The 20181-nt window shown below is 37.2% G+C and overlaps 1 long non-coding RNA gene across 1 annotated transcript in view; it reads left to right on the forward strand.

Moving 5' to 3' along the window:
• The window catches only part of LOC135449670 (uncharacterized), an 88021-nt gene extending 68248 nt beyond the window's left edge, over positions 1–19773 (forward strand). Inside the window, exon 4 of the long non-coding RNA XR_010440815.1 lies at positions 19028–19773. This is a non-coding gene — a long non-coding RNA (uncharacterized LOC135449670). The remainder of the gene's footprint in view (positions 1–19027) is intronic.
• The last annotated feature ends 408 nt before the right edge of the window (positions 19774–20181 follow it).

Genomic DNA, 20181 nt, shown 5'->3' on the forward strand with positions numbered 1-20181 from the left:
GAAGCAGGGGAGGATCCCTGTGCCATCACTTGTGTCTCCCTTGTCCCTTACACCTTCAGGTTTGTCCTGCCCACTCCTGCTCTGCATGAGAGCCAGCTCTGTTCTACGTATTCTCTCTCCCTGCTGGCCCAGGAGCCCAGAGTATGTGGAGAGAAAGGTTGCTGAGGTGGGGAAGGTAGAGAAGGAAATTCTTGAACAGTAGTAGGAGTCATCATTCCTAGAGGAAAAGCTGATGTGGAGAGAAAGGTTGCTGAGGTGGGGAAGGCAGAGAAGGAAATTCTTGAACAGTAGTAGGAGTCATCATTCCTAGAGGAAAAGCTGAGGACTGGCCCCTGGAGGTGCTGGGGAGTATTCTGGAACCCCAGAGGCTTTGTACAAACTCCTCTGTACATCATTTGTAGAACCCAAAGACTTCACTGACTATAAGAACTCTTCGATAACCAGAGTTGGTTTTCCTGAATGTAGATTACAACCTCATCAGCACAGTTTCTTTGTCCAACTTGTGATTTGATGCTTACTTTAAAATTCAGTCCAAACAATTTCTTTAGTAACAGCTAAATAAAAGAAAAATAGTGTGCAATTAGTTCTTTTGAAGAAAAAGTTAGTTGTTGTGACTTTTTAAATTCTGGCCACAGATTTCTACTTAGAAGAGAACTTTTGGATGGTGTTTTTTGCTGTTTTATTAATCTCTATCCTATCTAAAAGGTCAGTTTAAAAGCATCCTAACTATTGTAGCTCATGTCCAAAGCTGTTATCATTTCACAGCTGCTTTTGTTTTTATAGCCACATGCCACTTAAAGCTTACTTGATCTCCTTAAATGACCTTTTTGTGACTCTCATGCAATCCTATTTTAGAGAGGTTTAGGTGCCTACAGCTGGAAACAGGCTTGAACTGGGATTTTCAGAACCATCTAGTAGTCTGACCTGCACTAAAATCATTGATTGCCAGGCTGCTGATAAATCCCTCTAGATTCTTGTCTATCCTTTCAGACACCTCAGTGACCTTGAGGACACCACAGGCCCTCCTGTTATCCCAGTGAAAGTGAGAACTCCCACGGGGTGAAAGGAGAACTCCCTGCCTGTGGTATGATACTTGTGAAGTGGGAATGGCTGCAAAGATGAACTTCACAGCTTGATCCAAAGATCAGATGGAATGGAATTCTTCGAATAGCAAGTGTTCAAAATGTGACTGTGAAAATTATTAGCCATTTTATTTTAATTTATATTTTATTTTATATTTTAGTTTATTTTAATTAATTTTAATTTAATGTAATTTTTTGTTTTATTTTATTTATTTTTTTATTTTAATTTAATTTCTGTATTTTTATTTTTATTTTATTTTTTAAACTGTAAATGTTTTTATTTTTATTTTGAAATATTTTTTTTATTTTATTTTTATATTTTAATTTTATTTTAATTTTATTTAATTTTCCTACTGGGGCTGCCTCACTTCAGGCTCAGGACTTAGCAGTAGTGGCATCCTCCAAGTACTCCTCGAGAGGGGACAAAAATCTGTTGTGTCCTAGTGTGGTCTGTGCCACGACAGTCAGGGAGACTCACATAATTCTGCACTGAAAGTTAAAAGCTGCCCAGGAGTGTTACTGAGATGTTTCTTATCTTGCAATGATGAGTTGAGGCATTTTCAAACAGAGCATTTGAACACTCCAATGTGCTTTGACTTGAGTACAACAGCAATTAAGGGGTTAATTGAAAGCAAGGAGGCAAGGATGAGAGCTGAGACAGTAGCTCATGGTTGGAAGTCTGATCACAAGTGGAACTAGCAAGCTGTACAAAAGTACTCCTCTGGTAGTTAAAAGTGAGCCTCTGTGCACCAGAATGAAACACCTTGTAACTGAAAAGCAAGGCTGTTATGTAGCTCGAATTAAAAATGTCTCTGTGGTGTAACAACTTGTGCTCCTTTTGGTGACAACCCTAGAGCTTTAAACTTGATGATCAGAGTTGAAGGGAAATGCTGTCTCACCGACTGACTTTTGATTCTTTCAGGGTGCTTTAAGCTACTTTGGCAAACTGTAATTCACTCATGTTTTGCTTTGCAGCAGCTTCTTGCAGAATGTTATTACTTTCCCAGTCTTATGCTTCTCACTTGTTTTTCCTTCTTTTTCTTTTTTTTTTTTCTTACTTGATTCACTTTCAAGCTCACTGCAGTATTTCTCTACTGCAAAATAGTTTTATCTTCTGCTTTTTATGCCACTACGTTGTTGCTTTGCTGTGCACTTCAGGTAGATCTGAAAAGCGTAAGTCATAGAGTTCTGGATTCAAAAAAGGGATTCACATAGTTCAGTTTCACCTGAGCTGCAGTTTAAGTCTCAGATCAAAACCAATTTGCATATAAATTGTTCCTCATTGCTTAAGTGCCTGTTAATCCATAGGTACCTGGTTGACTTGCCTGTAAAATTGCTTTAGTGTGTGTCCATTATGCAATGCAATGCAGTGCAGGTCTGTATGAAATCACAGCACCCCAGGTCTGTATGAAATCACAGCACAAATCTTGCAGAAACACAAGTATGAGCCCAGAAGCAATCTGCCTGCATTAGCATGGCCCTGTAACAGGGTTTTGGTAACGTTTCATCGGAGTAAAATATCTAGAATTTTGGGTGTTATTCAGCCCATATGTATTTTATTATAACTGGTATTAGTTTTCAGGAGAGTAATTTCTAGGTTTTGTGTAGGGTTCCTGTAAACCTGTAACACATCTGTAGGTGTGGCCCTTATATCTATTAGCTCAATTCTGTTTTCAAGTTTCTTTGGGGATGAGTGATTCACAAATGCAATGACATATAAAGTTTGTTGTGCAGTTAATGTTTTTATGTTGTAAGGATTCCCATTTCCTATTCCCCAAGCTCTAATTCCTCTGAGAGTGAAATATATGACAGCTATAAGGAACAGTTCATTGACAAATTTAAGAATATGCTTAATTTTAAACATTTTGGAATACAGATTCTCTAAAATATCTGCATTCATATTCTAGCTGCATCCAATGCCATGAATTATAAATGCTCTAAAACTAAGTAATTTACAAACTGTAAATGTTACATCAGAAGTGGAACTAAATTTTTTGTGTTTATATCAAACTCTAAAATACAACAGTGTAAGGAAGTTGACAAAATCAAATGTGTGCACGAAAAGATCAAGTAACAAGAGATTCCCAAGCTTCCCAATTCTTGGAATAAAAGAAGCTCTAAAACACCTAGGAAAGGTTTTTTAATTACTGTTGTAATTATTATGACAAAAATGTAACCACCATTTATCCTAATCTTGTTGAAAGAAATAGTTCCTTCTTTAGATGCTACTTCTGCCACTGGAAGAAATTTTTAGATGACTGACCAGATCTTTATGTGGTAGAAAATTTGCTGTCAGCAGAGCTCCGCTGACTTGGTTCTGAAGTTCTGTTTCCATTCTTTTAGTATGGTTAGCTCCTGGTTACTGGCAGTGTCTATTCTTTTGTAGCTCTCAGCTCAGTCATGAAAACAAAATATTCATCTGCTAGCAGTCCTACAAAGAACTTTATTCAAAAATAAAAGTTATACAGACTTGAAAAGTTCTTGTCCTGTGTTCTTATCTACCATTATGAGCAGGGAGGTAATACAACACATTTTGAAAATTGTTTCTAGTTCATGTCACAAATGTTTTTTTATCAGATCTGAATATAACCAAGAAATACATTCCACAGAATCCTACATATCTTTGAATATTTATAGACCTTTGAACTTTACACCAAATAGGATAGGATCATAAAAAATTCATAGCATAATTTTCACTCCTACATTTTGCAGCTGAGACTTTCAAAGATGATGGTACTTTATTCTGGAAGAGGAAAGCTAATATATGTCTAAAAAGCTATGAGATCATGCATAGAGCCAGTAATAAAAATATTTTTTTTTTTTTTTTTTTTTTTACATGGGAAAGCTAGTAATATATAAACATACTTGTTGAGAACTACTCTGAACATGAGAATTTTTCATGAATTCCTTTAGGGTTGGTCAACCTCGTCAGTTTATTTGTAGCCAAACACTGGAATAGATCATACTACCCAGACATCTGCTGAATAAACTGAGCCATCTGCTTGAAATCTGATGGTACAATATAGAACACAATGTTTATAATATCTACAATTTCATCACAAGTAGTTTCTTGTTTTTAAAAAAATGGAATTAGAGCAAGTGTGTTCTTATTGCTAGCCTGCTTTCCACCCTTCAGCAAGCTTAGCACTCCTGGTGGAGAAGGAAGCAAAGCAGACTCAGCCCTACCAATTGGGCCTGAAGGTCCAAGATCTAAGTGCGTGATGGAGAAGAAACTGGGCTGGGGAGAATGGTCCTCCTCTCTCTCTGGTACAGTTCTGAAATGAGCCCAAGGTGTACTGGGTGGAATTTTGAGGGGGAAAAATTATTAAAGAGTATGAGCAATAATACACTTGACTAGGTATTCATTTTTCTCTTTCTTTAGCAAATAGTTATGAAGGAGAAGTAAATAAATACTCAGCTACTAAGTCCACTATCAGAAAATCAATCTATACTAAACTGACTTTCTTCTGACGAAAATAATTTCACATTCAAAGGGCATTTATATAATATTTGGCAAAGATGCATTTCAAGTTTCTGATAATAACTATTGTGGTCTGGACCAGATCATGTACATCAGTAAGATGAAGTATGGGTTGTTCATGTATTTCACCTTTTTAAAACTTTTATTTCTCTCTTTGAACCTGCAATCTACCCATAGATGCAGATTTTAAGATGCATAGATGTAGATTTTAAGCATTATGGATGGACTGTTAAGTACACCTGCCCTTATTGCCTTAGACAGGCACCATCCTTGCTCATCTCCGCCGGGAAAAGCCCTTTTCCTCTCCTACCTGTTACCACAGTACCTCTGTGAAAATACAAAGGGGCTTGGGTTCTTCTCTGTTTGGGAAGTGCTTTTCCAAGGTGGATTGTGTGTCTGCATGGGTGGTGTGCTGTAAATTTTGGTCCCGCCTCTCTGTTTTTCACAGTGTATGATAGATGGATCCCAGGCCAGCTTCGTAGTAAAACATATCAATGTCTCCCTTGAGAATGACGTTTAGGATAAGTCTTGACAAAGTGTAAATTACTCTTGCAGAGCCTTTCCAGCATATCCTGACCTTACATTCAGGGAGAGTACTCTTGCATATGGTAAATCTCTAGACAGCTAGGGGATGATTCCTCCTGGATATGGAATTCCCCTCTGCAACTGTGAGGCAAATGACCCAACAGGTTCTTGATATTTTCACGTTTTTGATCATTGCTCTCAATTAATTCAGTGGGCAAAATTACCTAAGCAGAGAGAGACCTGGCTGTCAGCCTTTATCCAGACTTTTTTTTAGGGCAATATGGACCACAGGGAAACTTTAGCCCATCAGTGTGTTAGCACTTTTTAAACACGTGGAACATTATTTCAAAACTCCCCTTATTACGGTTTCACTCCTATCTAGCATATCTAATTAAATTTGATCAGGAGGCTCCATGAGAGGTAATTCCAAATAATCTAGGATGATTTAGAAGAGAGATTTTTGATAGGACCAAAATTTAGAGCGTATGATAAGATCATGCTTTCTTCTGCTATCAGTGTAGCTGTTCATAGGAGTTTTTTTTGTTAATTAAAATTTCTTTTCTTTAGAACGAATTATGTAATATCCTATCCTGATTCCTGGCATAATTATGAAGGACGAATAAAGCTGTGCATCTTCTCTATGCTATAATCAAATACCTGAGGACCAAACTGCTCAGAATTAGGCATCTGTACTGCTACTGCAGTTACAGTTCTTTGCCTTCTAGCCATTACTTGACTTCAACAACGGAGACTCTGCACAAGTTTTCTGGGAGATTTATTGGAAGAGAGGGAACGAAACAGTAATGTTGAGTTATAATTCATTGAAACAGCAGACAAAAATCTGGTTTTTGTGATCTTAAATTCTTTATGAATAATAAGAAAGAAACAATGGAAAAAAAAATCTTGAGCTGGCAGGAACAAATTTTAAGCTCCATAGTATGAATTTCCTTGAAGTATATTCTAATAGTCACTGAAACCATAGATGGCTATCAATGATGTATGAGTGCTCTAAAAATTAAAAATTATGTCCAGCAACAACTAATCCCTTGAATAATGTGCTGTCCTTAGCAATTTATAGAGTTTTTTAAGTCTTCTCAAGATATGAGGAATCTGCGGTCTGTAAAAAGGATGAACTGAGAAAAACAAGTCCATAGCAATAGGCTTGTATTTTGTATGGAGCATCCAAAATAGTCTCAACAGTTCCTGGCATTGAGGGCTCAAGAAGCATAAGAGCAATTGGAATCATTTAGTTGATACATTTTAAATGCTGTTCTAAAGTATACAACTGCTGTTTCCAAAGAGCAGTGAGGTAGGGAGGAAGATGGAAAAAAAACCCCGTAGAAACAGAAAATATTTACAACTTGGCTAAAATGGAAATAGCGACCTGAAGTTGTGTTTAAAAATTATTATTCCAGAGGGATGCAGAAGAAAATTGGACAGTACCTTTTGAACAGGTATAACAGCTTATAATCAATTTAATAAAGAAATTGGCTTGATACATTGAAAGATGTCTGCCAGTCTTCCTAATTGATCAAGAATAAGCATGGATGGGAGGAGAGTATAAAGTGTTAATGAAGTTGGGTTTATCCTGTTTGTGAGTTAGAGAAATCTCTACATGCCAATTATGTGCTGGGTTTTTCTGCCCATTTATATTTCAATATAAATGACACTTTAAAATTAGGGTGCAATAATTTAAAACTGTGATTGTGAACACCACATTTTCCTCACTTTAAAATATCAGTTCATCTCAAAATCTTTTGCTGTTTATATTTTTCATATTATTGTTTTTCACTCAAACAGTGATCATTATCTCTCTTAGATACTGAATGAACATATCTGTCTGGAGAGTTTTGTTTTCTTTTTCTCCATTTGCAAACTGTTCTGCATGCCTAGGACAATCTTTTTTAACATTCTGTGGTCCAGATGTCACAGACTTCACAATTCTAAAATTCCATGAGGGATCTGTGGCTTTTAAATAAGTGGCAAGTGTGGGTGAGGTTAAAATATGTCTAATGTGAAGCTCAGTCCTCAAGTGCTAGCCAACCAGCTGGCATTTAGGCTGACATTGATCAAAAGGCACTACTCCTGATCCTGTGAAGTCTGCCAAGATAAAAATATTTCTTTCAATCTGACTGACATTAAGGTGGTTCTCCACATTATTTAGTGCTAGGGTTAAGCCAGATCTCTTTCATGTTACATTCAAGCCAGAGAAAACAGGCTCACTAAAGCCATCAGTATGATGGGGTCATTATAAAATTTCCCCTGTGTTTAATAAAATGTGGTAGTTTGGGTGAAATTTTCCTGATAGGCCTTTCTATTAATGCTTATCTAGATAATGCATCTTCCAAATGTTCTGACCAGAGTGTTTCTGATATTAAGAAGACTTTATCCTGCAGCTCCACAGATGTTTTGCTGCACCTTTTTTTATTATGAGTAGGGTTTAGAATTTCACAGTAAGTTGAAGGGTGTTTTGTGTACTGTGTGCACCTAGCTATGGTTATATTGAATTCCCCAGGGGAATAGAGGAGAATAGATTTTTAAAAGACAAGCTTGTTGAAATGAATGCAATTGTTACTGCTGAATGCCAGCTGAGTTATAATGGTACAACTGCTTCTTATTCTCTTGAATCTGGTGCCTCATGAACAACATATGTGTTGAATGCCTGATGGTCGATGCAATACAGAACAAGTTACTATCAAAGGAAGTGGTGTATCAAAGTAGTACAGATTTTGATGGGTGTATTTTCAATAGATTCTGCATCTTTGAGAAGCAGAGAAAAAATATTTTCTGAAGATGTAGCTAAGCATCATTTCATAGGTTTTTAGGTGGCAGCTTAAATATTGCAAACATCTCAGGGCCTGGCACTCCAGTCTATTAAAGCAGACTTTAGATTCTCTCCAAGTTGGAATTTGGTTTGTTTTTCCCAATTTTGAGTTCATCTGGGAACAGACATGAACAGCTTTTTTTTTTTAAATGTAGCTGATTATTTAAACACCAGCACAAAATGTTGGTTGGCAAAATTAAAGAGAGAAAAAGCAAGGTAAATCTTCTGAAGTCATCTATGTTGTTCTAGTAAAGATTTAGGTCAGTACCTCAGTTTAAAATTCTACAGGCTCTTTCATATTAATGTAATTTACTTAAACTACAGTGAAACATTTCTTTTGGTAAATGTGGCCATTCTTAAAAAAAAAAAAAAAACAAACCACAATTTAAATTGTGGCTTTTCCTTCCAAGACCTTCTGGCAAAAAATATGCGACCCTTAATGGAGACACCTGATTTAATGCACCAATCATTAATTTGGTTTCCTTTATTCAGGAAGATTTGTGAGTGGAGTGGCAGTAAAGTACTGCACATTGCTGGTCACAGAGCAATGCAGTGCAGCCTGGCTGTCCAGAGAGTTGGAAGCAAACAGCCTTAGCTACTCCTCTCTAAATATAACATGCACAGCCCCACACTCTTCAGTAGTGTTTAGCTTCCTGGCCACCAACCCAGCCCATCTACCTACATACAAATGTACAGTCCTTGCTGTTCACATCATGTGTGTTTTGATCTTCATCTGCCTAGAACTGTCTGGCTTTGTGCTGGGTACCAGGTATGGGGTGATCTTCACACCATGCTTGGTCCTGCTCTCTTGTGTTTCTTGGTTTTGTACCTCTGGCAAAATCGGTCCTGCTCTCTTGTGTTTCTTGGTTTTGTACCTCTGGCAAAATCTGCAGTGTCTAAGCCAATAGAAGGTCCTGATGGCATTTTCACAACTTCTCGTTTCACACTTAGACTTGTGTGTTGTCAGGTAGGTGTAAGTCAAGAATCAGAATCAGTAGGTGTGTTGGATGTGTCATATGATTATGTTCTATTCTATTTGCTAGTTTAGAGATTTGGAAACATCTTCAGATAATGATTGCATTTCAGTGAAAAGCATCTCAAACAGACCTACCTTCTCTCTTATTTGCAGTTACATGAACTGTTACTCTTCCTATTTTCTGAATATAAAATGAGCTTAACTACTTCAAGAGAAAGGGAAGATATTAACAAAGCATTGGAAAATTACTGTATACGGATGTATATGCATTTGTGCACATGTGCATAAGCTCTTTGTCTGCAGAAGTTAAATTAGAGGTTCCAACAAATAGCAATGTTTCATTCAAAATTATTTTTTTCAAGATACACCCAGATACAGCTAAATTAAAGTCAAACAAATTGAAAAGCTCTCCAATTTCCATCTATTTCTACTTATTAGGAGATCAAAAGTTCACTTCCAAGCTGCCTGCTCTCTTGGCATTCACAGAAGATGTTGCAGCCATCAGGCATCCCTGTAATTCTCTTCAGTATCCTTCTGATTCATTCTCCACACTGGTTGCTTTCATTGAGGGAGGGGTGTAGTAAGAGTCTGTGCAAAGACCACTGTCTTCACTTTAGGCTACCTGTGGATGGAGACTGACAAAATATATCAGAACTATTCCATCTCAGGAGAGCTTCTGTGACCTTAAGGACAAAGCCAGAATTATTTGTGGGTGTCCACAGAGAAAATCTTGTATTTCCCCTGGAGTTTATAACTAAGCAAAGGAAATTCTGTAACCATAGGAGTATGTATAGGTACTGAACAAATTTCCATTTCAAGCTTTGAGCATCTTACCACAAGCTAAAATTCTCTAAATAAATATGTCACTGTTTAATTTGTGATTGTTCAATCTGTTCTTGCAAACATCCAGAGCAAAAAAATGTCCTCCACAGTGAATATTTTAATAGTGCTGCATTGCCTCCAGAAAAACAAACAAAAAAAGCCCCGCCAAAAAGCAACAAGATGTGGGGTCACTAATCTGAAATCACTTTCAAGTTTTGCTCTCCTGGTAAATAGATTTTAAAAACAGATATGCCAGCACCCATAGTAACTGGACCATGTATTAAATATGAAACTTTGGTTTCACAGTAGAAGTGCTGCCATTTCCCTGTGCTCTGTAAGTGGCTCTCCCAAAGAGCTGCCTTACAACTGCGTCTGTTCCCCCCGCCCCTGTTGTCAAAATGATAACAAGACACGCAGCTGAATGACCTGATTTCTTAGGACAAGCTGACCTGTTTCATTGTTCAATCTTTAGCCATAAGCTTCAAGTGCCAGTCCTCTGGGGATCTTTTTGGAAATATGTGGAAACCACATTCTATAGATGCAGTCAATGTAAGGAGAAGAAATGCCTCTGAATTGCAGGGTTGTTAATTTAGTCCTAGAGAATAAAGGGATTCTGCTCCTTGTAGTGTTCTTTTCAGCATAGGAGGAGATTTTTACAGTTATGAAAAAAATTAAACTGGGACAGATATGCAGATAGAGTTTGCCTATTTATCTTTTTGGCTCTGTCATAACTAAAAAATTACAGGAAAACCAAAACAAAGCACTTTAATATGACATGACCTGGAACCTCACAGTGAAGAAAATTCCCTTTGAAAAAAAGTCATTAAATTGGGTAAATGTCATTGACTTAAAGAGAACTAGGCAATGAACTTCCAAAGCATTAATTTTACACAGGTAAATTTTGGATTTGGGATGTCCTTTATTCTAGGAAATTGAAAAAATACCAGAGAAATCATTGGGAAAGTTTGCATGTGTTCCTTTATTAAATATCCGGATTTTTTATTGTTCTTTCCATCTTTGAATAGTCTAGATTCTGCTGCACAAATACTCTTTATCCTGTCATCTTTGGTATGGTAATGGTTTCTGAAGTTGTTAGAGATGAAAATGTATGAAAATGTTTCCATCATGTCATGAAACATCTTTCTAGTCAGTGTGAACCTCATTTGACATAACAGGAAATATTATATTGCTGGTAGCTGCACAGGAGAACTACACAGAGATAGAACAGCTACAAAATTCAGTTAAAAATATGTAAGAAGATAAATTTTTTTCGAGATCTTGGCCAATATTACTGTATTGGCCAAATATTACCTTAAAACCTTAATCCATTATTATGAGTAGTTTTCTATGGTTTTCTACAGAGAATACATTGGTTATTATGGTCAGTAAGGACTTTTTGTAGCAAAGGGCTATGGGAAGGATAATTAACATTTAAACCTAGCAAGTGTTATTTTGGTTTTGTGTCCTTTCTCTCTTCAGATTCTTGTTAAATCCATTGCCTCACAGAGAAGTCTGCCCACTCCCTTTAAGAGAGATATCTGCTTTTATAATTTCAGATTATTGTGTAAATTAATTTAGGTGATCCTGTTAGAGATGAGAGCAATGACAGTATTGGACTATATAATCAAATTCTTTCTATAAGTAATAAACACACATTCAAGTATTTTGTTTCACAATAGATTCACAGTAAGCTACAAAGTTAAACATCAAGCAAATCCCTTTGAGCCAACTACCTTTATTAATGTTTGCATCTATGCTGATGGTGGTATTCTCAGGCTACTTCATGCACTTGGATTCATAGGCTGCAAAACCTTCCCTTACATGTACAGCAAGGTTAACTCATTTGGTAAAGTCCTTTGAGTTTTGGTCTTGAAAAATGTTATCATCTCACATTTAAAGCACTGAAATACAAAATATCAGAAGCATATTGTTTAAATTTCTTTGATGTATAATCATATAATTTCTGGAGTCTTTGCTTCAGTCTGTCTCTTGGATCTGGGCCTAGATGCTAACTTGTGCCTTTTGGACACTGTTATACACACACTATGCTTACAGTTAACCCTGCCTCCACATTCAAGAATACAACAAAGCTGTGTTTGTATGGATCCAAACATCCTTAGCAGAGTGAATGTTTTGACTTGTAGGAGAGCAAAAGCTGAAAACAACATGGGACTGATATTCAGCATCTCTAAACAGAAATTTTTAAAAATTCTGTAACTTTGTTCCACAGAGGTCAGTGGCAACACTAGGAGGATGGTGCTGTGGAGATCTCCTGCCAAAAATTAATGTACTTGGCTGTACTGCACCTGCTGGCAGTGCAGAAAGTTTAGTGTAGCATATCACCAAATCAGAACTCTGCAGATTGTGTTCTCTCATGTCCAGAGAATGATCAAGTTTCATTGGCCATGTAAGAGGGGAATTAGTCTTTTAAAGGAGCTAATGCAGTCATTGGCTCTTTAAAAGATTAATTCCCCTCTTACATACATGTTTTTCATGTTTTGCAATTGGCTGAACAATGCAAAAGCCTGCACTGGATATCAATTCATAACTTGGAAAGTTGCACTCATTCAATTAGTAAGTGCTTCACTATTTTTTTTTCTTTTTTATTGATGAAAATTTAAGAAAGTGTTGGAAATTTAGGGAAAGAGATAATTTATTATCTGGTCAGCAGACCCTAGGTCATTCCTGGCCTGGGTGAAAATAAAAAGTAGTTGGTAGTACCCACTTAGCAGCTTTCAGCATCATACCTACCTGCAGGTAGCAGTACTTCCATCGCTCTAAGGCAATTTAGATATTTATATGATAATGGTTTCTGTCCTCCATAGAAAACTGAGAAATGAGCTCAGAGTGAGTTGCCAAAGTCTGGGAATGGAGAGGAGTGCAGAACATGAGGCAGTGGGGGCTAAGCAGGGGGCAGAGACATGAAAGATTTTGGTGCAGCTCCTGAGCACCCCCTGAACTCAGCTAGCACAAAACCCCCACATTTCTGTCTTGATCTCTGCCTTGTTAGAAATAGCTAAAAGTGTGTGGTAGATGTATATGAAAAATAGAAGTAATTTTTGCAACAGAGCAGATGGCTAATGCCTTTCTCAGACAGTTCTTAATTTGTTGTGCAACATTTCAGTATTAATAAGTACTTTGGAGAAGAGGTGAAGTACAAATCCTGACCCCATAAATTTCCACAGTGGTTTTTGCAAAATTAAGGATGTTAGCCCAAGTGGAAAAGCTTTACTAAATGTGAATGAAACAAAAATTATATGATAATATGCTACTTTCAGCATGACTGTTTCATAGTCTGTGTGTAAATATGAAATTTTACTATCTCTCAGAATTAAGATTATATAATTCCCAATATCTAGAGGAATTTTTTCCCCTGAGCAGGCTCTCAAAATCTGAAACTCTTTAATCTTCTATATTGCTAAATCCCTAGATTTTAAATTTTATTTTTGGGTGGGTTTTTTTGATGTTTCTGTTACTTTTAAGGGAATTCTAGATTTACCTATGCATTCCCAAGGTGTTAATCCAGTTTTTTAAAATACTATAAAACACAACATTGAGTATTGACTAAGTTTCCTTACAAGGAGTTATGTCAATCAACTTGAAATGTGCATTACAAATTAGTAAATGAATGCAAATTCATTTACTGTCAGAAAATGTTTCTTGTCAGATTAACTTGTGCACCTCCCCAGTTGTAGTGGTTCGTGAGAGCTGCACCTCTTGTGCTTTATTCCTTGGGTTTGCTGTTAGTGCTTTTTATGATTCTGTAATGTGTAAGACATCAGTTCTTTGACACCTGATTCCTGTTCCTTGGTAAGTAATGAAGGAAATTTTTAATTCAGTGCATTTTCAAGAAGGTAAGGATTTAAGCACAACACTGCCTTCTATCTGTTTAAGAACATTACCTGACCCCAGAAAAGATCACTTCAATCTCACTGCCCATGTAAGCATACACTCAGCTTTACACTTCCCAAGGGGAGAGTACTTATCCAGACTGAAGGTCACAAGCACTTAATCTATTTAGGCTCCTACAGAAAACTATTAGCACACACCAAATTTTAATGAAGCTTTATGAAATTCCTAGTGCTACCACAATCACAAAAAAAACCACCCAAACTATATAATACTATTTTCAAAACAAATTCAGTAGCTACCTTGTCTCTTCCTATATAATTATTTAATTTGCTTCTGAGTGACATGTTTTATCTTTCCCTTTATCACTTACCTAGACAAATATTTCATGTAAGCAATAAATTTGTTATCTATTTTATTATATTTCTAATATATACTGATAATATAATGGATCCCCTCTGAATTGCCTGCTATCCAGTGAACCAATTAGATATTACATCCTTTAAGCAGATAGGAGTCCCCAGGTCATTCAGTATTAATCATCTGCATTTTCAGAGGAAACTTGTAGCATTTTAAAGCAGTCCACTGCTTTAAGGTATAAAACTACTCTTTTCTATACACCAGCTTGACCTCTGCATATCATGTGATTTCATTTTCTCTTATGTAGCTGTCCATGAACTTAGTAATTACTGTATTGCTGTATAAGACTTTGTAGTTTTTAAATTTTCCTGTCCCTGTCATTTCTGTATGCCAAAGTGAGTGAGAGCAAGGGTCTGAGGATAGTGATGAAACAGCATTAACCAAGACGGTGAAGTATTGGATCTTGTGGGGATCATCACAAATTTACCCTCTCTATTTCTACCTGGATTTCAATATTTCTCTTTTACCTGACATTTCTTCCTGGATTTTAGCCAGAGTTTTTTTGAGAATGTTTGTGGAATTCATGAACTCAGATTTTAAATTTGTCTTTCCCCATAATTTAAGCCTGACATCTTGGTTCAGGCCCGTTGTTCTTGGAAAGTTAAATCCTGCTTTGATTTTAAAGGCCAATTCTGATGTTTGGAAATACAGAGTCAGTAATAACATGATAGAGTAGGAAATAGTCTTATTAGCAGTGTCTTGTTCTAGCAAACCACACTCCAGTGCTCTAACGTTAGGCCAGCTGTTAATAATTTTACAAGCAGAGTGTGAAATATTAGCTTGATACCTGACTAAGGGGGAGCTACAGCACTGCACATGAACATTTAAATGTAGTACCCACAGTGAGCAGATATTAATGCTATTTCAAGGAGTGTCAGTGAAGAGTCTTTGATATTGTGATCGGGGTACTTGCTATTACATCCACAGTGACAGCTCCAATTGACAGGATTAAAAAAGCAAAATTAAAAAAGGAATTATTTCATGCCCTCAAGTACAGATAAGAATGGTTACATCTCTGCTTCGTGTCTTGGCTTGACAGTGGATTTTTTTTTCCTGGCTTTTCACACCCTGCACAATTCTTAAATTCTCTATGTCATTTTACTTAGTCTCCTCTATTACATTCTCTACGTCCCTGCCACAACTTTTTATTCTCCTTATCCTACCCCTCAAAACCTGCATTGTTTCTAAATGTCTCTTTTGTAACTTTTAAGTATTTCATAATTTAGAATTATTTTTTGTCCTTGTGAATTCTTTCTGTAGTAGCTTTTCTTATTCTTGTCCTATACTTTAAGGTGGTCATCTATCAGAATAAAGTGAGAGATGGTGACAGATTTTGGCCTTGCCATCACTTTGGTTCCTGCCATTCACCCCCAGACTTTTGTCATGCTTCTTTTGGCCAGAAAGTGACTCCAGCATAGGACATTAAAGCATGTTGACCTTTCTGATCTTGGATCTGCTTCAGGTACTAGTAGATACCTGAAGATCGCCACGAAGGTCGTTTTTAAACTGATAATCGTAAAACATGTGCCCGAAGATTTGTTGATGGTATTAAGAGCCCTAAGACACTGAAGTTCCTGTTACAAAAGGAATTTTTGTCCTTCCAGGACCTTGCAGTCACAACCTGAATTCCCTCAGATGTCCAATTTGGATGGTCTTTGCCATGAAGAAGTGCTAGAGGGAGTTGTAAGGATGTTTTCTGTGAAGAGATCTAACTCTCTGTACCTGATTACTCCATTGCTACCACATGGCCTGAATTTCTTCTATCTGGTCATGCATCAGTCTGTAGAAAAAAAACTGCAGGATGCATCCTAGGGGATGGACCTTACAGGTAGTTGGCTGTTGGAGTTATTTTCTCTGGGCTGATTAGCTTTATGGTGCTGGATTTTGATTTAATTTAATTGCAGTTATTGGGTAATTAATTTTGCTGGAGGGATTTGTGAATCTCAGAAGAGACACTTATTATTTTATATCACAGTATATTATTTTACATTTCTCATTATTTCTATTTGTAAGGAAATCAGTAAACTGATTTTATTGCAAATAGAAACAAACAATTGATAATTATTAGATAATAATCGATAATAAAATATAAAGAGAGTGAATTTTTGCATTCCTGTTGGTTTATAGTGTAAAGAATAAAATAAACTTGAAAAATCTATGCATGACTTCATAACTGGTAATATGTAATTAGCTTTGTGGATCAGTTTCTGGCTGAATTTTTGTGAAACATACAGATGGAAATTGGTGGTGTTAGACAGCATCAATGATTTTTTTCAGATAGCCAAAACTTTATCAGTGTTTATATCGTTAAATAAGCAGTATAGTACATATTTTAAAAAAATAATCTGTCCTGTATTTTTTGCATACAAGCATCAGGTTAAAATGAGTCCCATGACAAAAATTATGGGATGTAAATACATCTAGGAAACATAACATAAGTTTTTGAAGATTCTTCAAGCAGTGAAAATCTAGTGTAGAGAGAATTCAGTTTTTTACATTTTTTTACTTGATTAAGGTGGGAATTCTTTCAGACTATATTATAAAACAAAGATGGTTTCTGCCCAATCTGTAGATGGAGTAACAAGGAGGGATTCAGTGCACAGTGACATTTCACCTTGCCATAATTGCTTGCAATTGCTATTGGAAGTTTGACCAACAGGTCAGGTCCTATAATATCCTACTTCCTTATTCATGAATAAAGCAAAAGGTAAAATATGTAAAACGACTACAGCTTTTGCATGTGTGACCTGAAGTGAGATATTAAACTAGTCACAAAATAATCACCCCTTGATGTAATAGAATACATAATGTTCTGCTTAAAGCTTGGCACATTTTCTCACCAAATATGGTTTCATGTGGAAAAAAATGAGAAAATGTGAGTCAAGTTCAAATTTTCATTCTAAAATGTTGGAGGAATTTTCTAAAGTGTTCCAAAACTTTGAAATACTTGAAACCATGCTTAAATATCTTGAAATTACTGAAATACTCATTTCAAAAGATCCAAGGTTAATTTTTTATCAAACCTAATGCATTATGTGGGGAAAAAATCAAAGTATTTGAATGGAGTTTTGGGTTTGATGGAACTAAATTTTATTCCCAAACATATTAACTAGTATTTTAAAAATACTCTTTTATGGTATGTATTATAAATAAAAGTTTAATTTTGAAACATTTTGTGAGGCAAGAAATTCCATGTAATAAATTTTAAATATTGCAAATAAGCTCAACTATTTGCTAATGGCCAGGGAAGATGGTCACAGAACTGACACCATACAAAGGCTATCAACTTTCTTTTTAAACTTTCTTCCAATATTCACATCACTGTAAAAGTCAAGCAATATGAGACAAGAGGAAAACATATTTTCTGAGTCCCTAGAAACTGTGGCATAATTCAGTTTCTGTATTTTATTCTGTGAGTCACAATTCCCAGCGAGCATGTGGCACCTTGATGAGTTTAGGAGGGTACCAGTGTGTGAGGAGGTCTCCTTGCCCTGTGCTGTGCAAAGCAGCTACCAAGGACTGGCGTTGTGTCCTTGCAGCATCTCAATGCCTGTCCCCGTGCAACCCACACAGAATCTCTGCGCCTCTCTGCAGCCTGAGGAGGAGCACTCGGGTGGAAATGAGAGAGTTCTAGCTGCCCTTTGCCATCTAACTGCAGTCTTCCACTCAATTCCATTTCTGTATTAGTGGGAAGGAATTTACACCATTTCAGCTTTCCTGCAATTGTAGAGTGATTTTTAGTGCTCAGGGCTTTTGTTCCAGCATCTTATGGCAACTCAGATTTAGGAGGAAATGTGGAACAGTGGAGTTGTCCCCAGGAACCCTTGTGAGCTGAACTAACCACGTGCCTACCTAGTGACTGAATGAAATTAGCTGGATTACAATAGAGAGAATGGGCTGCAAAGATCTTAAATTGTCAAGGGGGTCTGTGAGGAAACATGATAATTTATTTACAGAAGGTTTATTATGATATATTGGTCTCCACTGGACTTCAACTTCTTTCCAGTTGAAATTTTTCTAAATGCAATTTGAATAGATTTTCTTCTTTATATATTTTTATATTATTAAATTAATTTTTTTCGGTTCATGATTTGGTTTGGGGTGGGTTTTGGAGAGATCATTTTAGATACTGTACTCTTTATGTTAGCCTCGCTTCGGGAAAATGTTTCCACATCGTAGACTTGCTCATTTGCAAGCATTAGCTCTGCTGCATGTCTGTGTTTTACTTTACGCATTATTAAAGATTTCAGTTCAAGAGTCTATGTAATTGGCTTATTTATGCCAAGTCTTCTCTGATTTCTTTAGTTTTATTTATACTCATTGCTTGTTCCCAAGCATACCTACTCTCTTCTACATAAATATTCTCTATTTTGGAAGGAAAAAAAATGCCACTTCTGAGTGCTGCAATGAATTAAGTCTATGGGAATTTAGTTTATACATTAATATGTAAAAAATATCTTAATCTACTTTTATTATTTCCGTATGGCATGCAGCATACTCTGCATGGCTTAATGCTGGGAATACCTTTGAAATGATGGACCAAATAAGCCTGCTTGTCACCTGCTTGTCAACAGGGTATGCATATGACCACGACTGCATCTGCAAATAGATAGGTGAAAGCACAAACACCAGCCTGAGCATGATAAAAGAGCTAGAATACTGCTCCACTAGCAATTATCATGGAATAGTTTGGGTCACAAGGGACCTTCACAGTCAGCTATTTCCAACTCTCCTGCTATGGACAGGGTCATCTTCCAACCTGCCCTTGAGCACTTCTGGGGATGGGGCATCTGTGACTTTTCTGGGCAACCTGTTCCGATGCCTCACCCACCCTCATGATGAAAATTTTCTTCACAACATCTAATCTAAGCATGTCCCCTACCAGTTTAAAAGTATTCCCCCTTATCCTGTCACTACATGGCCTTTTCAAATGTTCCTTTTCAGCCTTCCTGTAGGCCCCCTTTAGTACTAGAAGGCTGCTAGAAGATCTTCCTGGAGCCTTCTCTTTCCAGATCTCAGCAGCCTAAATTCTCTGTCTTTCCTTATAGGAGAGATGCTGCAACACTCTGACCATCTTTGTGGTGACTCCTCTGGACTCACTCCAGCAGATCTGTGTGCTTCTTATGTTGGAAACCCCAGAGCTGGTTGGTGCAGTGCTCCAGGTAGGATCTCATGAGCAGATTAGAGAAAGGGAACCCTTCCCACTCCATGCTGGCCACAGAGCTTTTGAGGCAGCCCAGGATACGATTGGCTTTCTGGGCTGCAAGTGGAAACCGCCAGGTCATCTCCAGCCTCTCATCCACAAGTACTCCAAGTCCTCCTCAGCAGGGCTTTTCCCACTGCCCAGCCCTTGCTCAGAATTGCTCCAACCCAGGTGCAGGACCTTGCACTTGGGCTCATTGAACCTATGACGTTTGCATGGGCCCATTTCTTCACCAGGGTCCCTCAGGAAGGTATTGCATCCCTCAGGTGTGCCAGCTGCGCCACTCAGCCTGGTGTTGTACTCAAGCTTCCTCACTCTGGGTGTGACCATCCAGCCAATTCCTTATCTCCTGAGTAGTCCATCCATCACATCCCTGTCTCTCCAATGTAGAGACAAGGATGTCATGTAGTGCACTGCCAAATACCTTGCACAAGTCCAGGAACGTATCAGTCACTCTTTTATCATCCATCATGAGTGTAACCGAGTCATAAAAGGCCAAATTTGTCAGGCACAATTTTCTCTTAGTGAAGCCATGCTGACTTTCATCAATGACCTCCTTACTTTACATAGGCCTTAGCACAGTTTCCAGGTGGAAACTATGACATGCACCACGATTTTTCCAGCTCCTGAGGTGAGACTGACTGGGCTGTAGTTCCCTGGGTCTTGCTTATTTGCCTTTTTACATATGGGGAGTTAGGTTTCTCATTTTCTAGTCAGTAGGAAATATTAACATTGTTGTTACTAATGTTTGTGTGGGACTTTATTTCCAGTTGCTATTGATTTCTAAATTGCAAATGCATTCAAAGAATGACATTCAGATGACCAAGTGGTGGTCAAGTAAACCTTGAAATCTGACTATACATTTTTGTTTTGTCAGAACACAAAAGGCTTGTAAATCCAAAAAAGCCCAAATTTTACTATACTTTAAAAGGGGCTACTTAACACCAAGAAAACCTTGAAATGGGCATGTGAGACAGAATACAGGGTTTATACCGTAAT

The sequence above is a fragment of the Zonotrichia leucophrys genome, chromosome 6 (assembly GCF_028769735.1).
Source record: "Zonotrichia leucophrys gambelii isolate GWCS_2022_RI chromosome 6, RI_Zleu_2.0, whole genome shotgun sequence".
NCBI classification, from domain to species: domain Eukaryota; kingdom Metazoa; phylum Chordata; class Aves; order Passeriformes; family Passerellidae; genus Zonotrichia; species Zonotrichia leucophrys.